The following is a 6,807-nucleotide window of genomic DNA, read 5'->3' on the forward strand; positions in this document are numbered from 1 at the left end:
AAAGGGAGACTGACTCGAGCCTAATAGTTATCATGTATTCCACAATGGTCCTAGGTTGAGTTTTCTACCTACTTGCACAACAGCAAGCTAATCCTATCCAGGCAAAGCAAGCATGCAAGCATAAACAAAACAAAACAAACATTCACAGTTAGCACACACTATATCCAGTCAAAGTGGGCTCAAACAAAGGGTGAGACTGCCAAGGCAAGTCAACTGTACAAGGGTGGTGTTAGCTCTTAACCCTAACATTGAGAGTTAGGGTGAAGCTGATGAAAGGTGAGTGAGGATGAGACCTCACAGCTCTTATCCCTGGCCAGGGAGAGCTTCAGACAAAGGAGTGTGGGTCTAGAAAGTGGGAACCCTTCTACACTCATGACTCTGACTCAACTGTACACTGTACAAGAGCTTGGGTTAATATCCCAATGCATCAACACCAGTTGTGTGAGCAAAGGGATGACTCAACAAGAATAGCAGGAGATGGATTGCACATCTCTTGTGTTCTGCCAATTGCCTTAATCAAGGTCTTTTCCTGCTTGGGGACAAAAATAAACAATCACAAACATTGCCTCTTAAGGAGGACTTCAGACAGGTGTCTGGCCAAGTAACAGACCAGGTCTTCCAGACTACATGAAGTTAGAGTATTCTACCTCTATTGGTTAAACAACCAAGCAACAGCAAGCAAGTTCTCAAGGAACTATGAGCAACTAATGTACCTGAAATCAATCCAATACCATTAGTACTCAGACAAACCAACAGTAAACAACAAAAGTCAACAGTCAATCTGCACAGTCAAACACAAGTTAATGCACCAAAGTGCAAGCCATGAGCTCAAACTCAAGCATCAAACCCTACAACACAAAGTCAAGGTTAGTTATAAACAATTCACAAGTCAACTCAAATTGAGTGCACATCCTTAAGCATTGGCCATTTGTGCTATTAACCTGAAACATAATTCAAAAGTGAGAGCACAAACCACTAGTCCAAGACTAGGGCCAAACTGAGATCAAATCATCAAAACAGAACATGAAACTTATCAAAAATCAAGATCAAATAATTAAGAATCAAGTCCAATTGGTCTCATGTTCATATCATTCATCAATATCATTTCATGAGCAAAACAACACAAAACATGCAATTTGCAACCTCAAAGGACCAAACAGAATGATCACAATCAAATGCATACCAAAACAATTCAATAAATCCTCAAATAAATCATGATCAAACATCATCCCTAACATGATAAGCGTACCAAATTTCAGCTCATTTGGATCAAGGGAAGTAGGTCAATCAAAATCAGAAAGTCAACACAAATTTAAACAAGCCAACACAAGGCATCAACACAAGCATCAACTTCCATAAATCATAAAACAGTGACAACACATGATAAATGAATGGGATCAAAGCCATGATGACCTATAATTTGTCTAGAACTCACATGTAAAATTTCACATCCATCCAATTAATGACCAGAATTTCACAAATCAAATACAAACATGTGTCACAAAAAATCAACAAATGACCAAACAGGGGAGAAAATTCCAATCAAAGAGGAAATGCGATAAATTAATCCAGAAAAAATCTCATGTGATCTTAACATCCATATGTTCAATCATGCAAAATTTTGGCTCAATCCAATGTTCACAAGTACATCAAATAAAATCATGAAGTTCACCAAGCATGGTGTGACACAAATTGTCACACCTCTAATCAAAAAATCACATCTCATCAACCAGGGATCCAAAAATTACAAACTATACATCAAAATCACCATCAAAGAGTCCAGAACATGCACAAAAAATTTCAAGCATTTCTATGGAAGCATCAAGATTTCACAAGCAAAATGGCATGGTATACACAAATTGGACACATTCAATCAAACCCTAGGCAATTTATTTTTCCACACGTGCACAAAAAATAATAAAAATCACCATAAAAAACTATACATCACAAGGAGAATAATGCAAAAAACCTCAAAAAATTTGGACAAGAAATGAATCACTTATGAATTTTTGAAGTTATGTGATCAAAAATGAAATGAAAAATGAAAAAGAAAATGAAATAATGTTATTTAATATGGAATAATGGCAATCTGGTAAATATTAACAACGAAGCCAAAACGCGGTCGTTTAAATAAATGAAGTGGCAACGTGTGAGTGGTTGCTAGTAGCGGGAAACAGAATTCAAACATAGGCCAAGCGAAAACAAGATCAAACGCGTTCTTGCCATTGTTCTTGCTCAAGAACATCAAACAATTTCCAGAAAATCATCATGAACTTTTTTCAACCAAAATGAGCAAATCATATATCAATGGAACCGTCTAAACATGTACATCATAGATATGGCAAGCATTTGACCTAACTCCTATCATGCTAAGCAAATCGAGCAAAAATAGTTTGCACATCCAAACCTAAATCTCAGATTTCTCTCTCGATACTCAACCAAATCCAAAACCACAAGTTGCATTGCATTCTATGAACTTAGATCTATAAGAACCATATGATGATTTGAGCAATTAAGGAATTCGAAATCTGACCTTATGGTGATGGCAGTGATGAATCCGTGCTCCTCAATGTCCAAAAAGCCAAAACAGATGCAGTTCAATGCTATGGAAGTTGAATGGAAAAGGTTCTTCAGCTCAGCAAAGCTCCAGCTCAAAGGAAATTCAAAACTCCATGGATGAGCAAGGTTATGACAGTCCAAATTCCTCAATGTTTTTGCCTAGATCTTGTGAAACAGTCGTGCACCAATACTTGTAAAGTGTGGATCCAACAAGAATGAACAAGATTGATGAAGAATTCAATGAGAAATGATGAAAAAAGTGTGGAAAAAATTTGGAGAATTGAGAGGTTTTTGGAGGGAAAGTTGGTTAGATCTGAAAATGTGAAGTGTGTTTATCAATTCTGTTACAATTAACATCTTATACCAACTCCTAATCCATTTCTTAATCACAATTAGCAAATTGGATTGAGATTAGCAAAATGAGTTTTCATGTGAAATATCCAAAATGGCCTTTTCATTATCAGTCAATGTAACAGTACCAAGCCAATGCAAACAAGTTCTAAATGTCATTTGTGATGTGTAGCAATTGGCCTTATGTGCAAAATCCATGTATTTCACAAAATCACCTATTTTCCCACCAATTTTCAAATGGTCCACTTGAAAAATGCCATTTTGCCATGATGATTTTCAATGAAATGTGATGATGCATCATGAAAGTACATATGAAATGGGGTTTGCTCAAAGAAAGATCCCCCAATTTGGCCATTCCATGTGAAAGTTATGCCACTTTGAATTTAGGCATTTTTGGAAAATGATTGGACCACATCTTGCCAACCACACATGGGAAATTCATGTTCTTGGACTTTTTGGAATGGTGAGAACAAGATCTTCAACTTTAATGTTGGACAAAATTCCATTTGAATCTTGTATGATGAAGTAATTTTGAGGTGAAAAACTTTCCATTTTGGGCAGTTGAAATTACAGGTCACCTGCTATTTTTGGAAACTTTTTGTCTGACCTCCAAATCTTCAACCTTGGTCTTTGATATGTCAAATGAGACTTATATGGACATGAATGAAGTGTCTCTTGCCCTCTCCCACCTCATAATCCATAAAATCAGGGACAGTTGACCACAATTGACTTTTTTGATTGATAGATGAATTTGGCCATGCACTGATCAAGTTGAGCCCCAATTCTCTGATGAAATGGCTCAAGGATGAAACCCTAGACTCCATAAGCTCAATATAATCACATGATGATCCCCATATCCATTATAGACCCCATCTCCTTACCAAGCCCTGATTGGCCCAATGCAGATGATTAGGGTTGACCAGTGGTCAAAACCCTAATCTCAAGGTGTATGATCAAGCACTTGATGATATCAAGACCATGATGATGATGATGTATCATTTCCACCAAGATGAAGCTCAACCCCCTTGAGAATCAAGAAACCCTAATTTAGACCCCACATCCTCAGATGATTAGTGATCCATTCAATGAAACCCTAGCTTGCATCATGACCTCTTTATCTCCTGATCAAGACTTATGAGGATGATTTGCACAATGTAACCACATGATATGCAATATGCAATGCCTAATGACCTAGAAATGATATGCCATATGTTAAGCTATTCCCAAGAGAGGAGGGCAAATTTTAAGGTGTTATAATATCCTTGTGCATCCTCACCATGGACCTTCTTATGAAGCGTACATCGTATATTTTGAATTTCCCGGGACATCCGTCCACCATATTAACAGATGAATTTCCCTGGGTAGGCAGTGGGTTATCTTTGACATTAGGTGCACGGTCCTCAAAGGACATCATTCCACTTTTAACCAGCTTTTGGACTCCATATTTCAAGGGGTAACAATTCTCAATATCATGACCCGGATCTCCTTGGTGAAAGGCATAGCGGAGTTTCGGTGTGTACCATCATGGAAGTGGTTCAGGGATCTGAGGTGGATTTCTCGGTTGCATGAGGTTCTTGAGAACCAAAGATGGATATAATTCTGCATATGTCATAGGAATCGGGTCAAAAGAGACCTTCTTCCTCCCAAAGTTTGATTGTTGTTGTTGATGATGATTGTTATTGTTATAGGTGTAGGTGTTTGTTCGTTGTTGTGGCGGTTATTGACGTTGTTGTTGTTGAATTAGTGTTGACTGATTGTTTGCAAATACCGGAATGATGTACGATACTTGATGATGATGTTGACGGGGTGGTTGATTTCTTCTAACATGAGCCCTCCTCTACCTCCCAATGGATACTGCATTAGTCTATCCCTCCTTATTCTTAGCGAAATTGTTACCATACCTCTTGCTTGATGATACTTCCTCCTTAGATAACTGTCCCTTTCAGACACCTTCTTCTAGCCTCATCCCCGTGTTTACCATCTCGGTAAAATCACTAGGGGCACTGACAATCATCTCCTTATAGTAAAATGAGCTCAGGTTCTTAAGGAAGATCTTGGTCATCTCATTTTCTTCCAAAGGAGGGGTAATCTGAGCGGCAAGCGCTGTCCATCTTTGAGCATACTCCTTGAACGTCTCCTTGTCCTTCTGAGACAACGACCTCAACTGGTCTCTATCTGGAACCATATCCACATTATACTTGTACTTCTTATCAAATGCTTTGCCCAAATCATTGAACGTGTAGATGCCCGCACTATCCAAGCCCATGTACCACCTCAAAGCGGCACCCATAAAGTTGTCTTGAAAATAATGGATCAATAACTGATCATTATCAGTTTGTGTCGACATCTTTCTGGCGTACATCACAAGATGACTGAGTGGACAAGTATTCCCTTTGTATTTTTCAAAGTCAGGCACTTTGAACTTCACTGAGATTTTCACATTTGGAACCAAACAAAGCTCTGTAACACTCTTACCAAACAGATCTTTACCCCTTAAAGTTTTCAACTCCTTTCGCAGCTCAAGGAATTGATCTTTCATTTCGTCCATCTTCTCATACACATTAGGGCCCTCAGACGGCTCAGAATGATAGATGGTGTCTTCCACACAGGGTAGAGTATGCACAACTGGTGGCGGCACAGACATGACCGGGTTAGATGCCGACATGGAACCAAAAGTAGGCGCGAAACCCTCAGGCACAAAATTGGGCGACATTCCCCACGGGATTCCGGTAGGCATGTTAGGCACAAAATGAGCAGTAGTAGCAGGAATGGTAGAGGGAGACACCTCTGAAATAACAATCCTCTGAGGAGGAGGAGTTGCAGGTGTTGGAGAAGATTGGATTTGAGCAACTAGGACTGACTCCATCATGGCAGTCAGGTGAGCGATCTCGTCCTTCAAGTCCTTGTTCTCTTGCTCTAGACGTTCCATAATCTTTGAGTGATTGGCGCAGGTATTTTATCCATGAGTCAGCTTGGCTGAAGTACAGAAGAAATACCAATAAGACATCTGGCTAAAGAGAAACATGTTATGCAAATGATGCATGAAATGCAATGCTTGATTATTTTTATTTTTCAAGGAACTTACTATTTTATTTGCATATATATAATAATAATAATAATAATAATTGTAACAATTTGATTGACCATAAAAAGTCTTTTTTATTTATATAATTAGAAGGATTACACTGAGTACAATTTCAGAAACCAAATGAAAATACAAGATAAAAGGAGACTAGCCATCCTAAGGATCCCTAACAACAATGTCAGAAGATCTGGCCGCAGGCGCGTACTTCCTTCGAATGCGTCGAATCTTGGTCTCAAAAGAAGCCTTCATTTGAGTCTTCTCAAGGACAAGCTGATCAACAATCTTCTTCCAAGCAACGGGAGGCTAAGGCATACTAGAGGAAGATGAAACCTTCGGTTCTCTCTGTCTCTTTGTTACTCGGTCTTCAAGTAGCTCAATAAGTGCATCTTTGTCCTTAGATCAAGTTGCAACTTCTCATGCTTTCTGCTCAAAGCATGGAAACGTTCTTCCCACATATCCTTCTCTTGCTTCATCTTGGCGAGTGCGTATTCCAACTCCTCTAAATCTTGGTTAGGGAGAGTTAATGGCTCAACCACAACCATAGACATATGTCTTTCACATGCATAAGGCATCTTCAACTCCAAAGCTCTCTTCTTCACCCAAAGAGTGTAATCTTCAAGGCTACGCAATTGCGCGGACCAAGCTCGGATCTTCCTTTCCTATGCACATTATGCCAAGTGTGCACAATTTTCTGCTTCAAATGTTGGGGATATTTACCCTCTTGATAGAAAAGACCTTCTAACAAAGTATTATTAGGTTTATCTCTCAAGGGGAACCCAAGTTGATGACGAGCCAAAGCAAGGTTGTAGTTA

Source organism: Lathyrus oleraceus, chromosome 3 (assembly GCF_024323335.1).
Source record: "Lathyrus oleraceus cultivar Zhongwan6 chromosome 3, CAAS_Psat_ZW6_1.0, whole genome shotgun sequence".
Classification (NCBI taxonomy): Eukaryota; Viridiplantae; Streptophyta; class Magnoliopsida; order Fabales; family Fabaceae; genus Lathyrus; species Lathyrus oleraceus.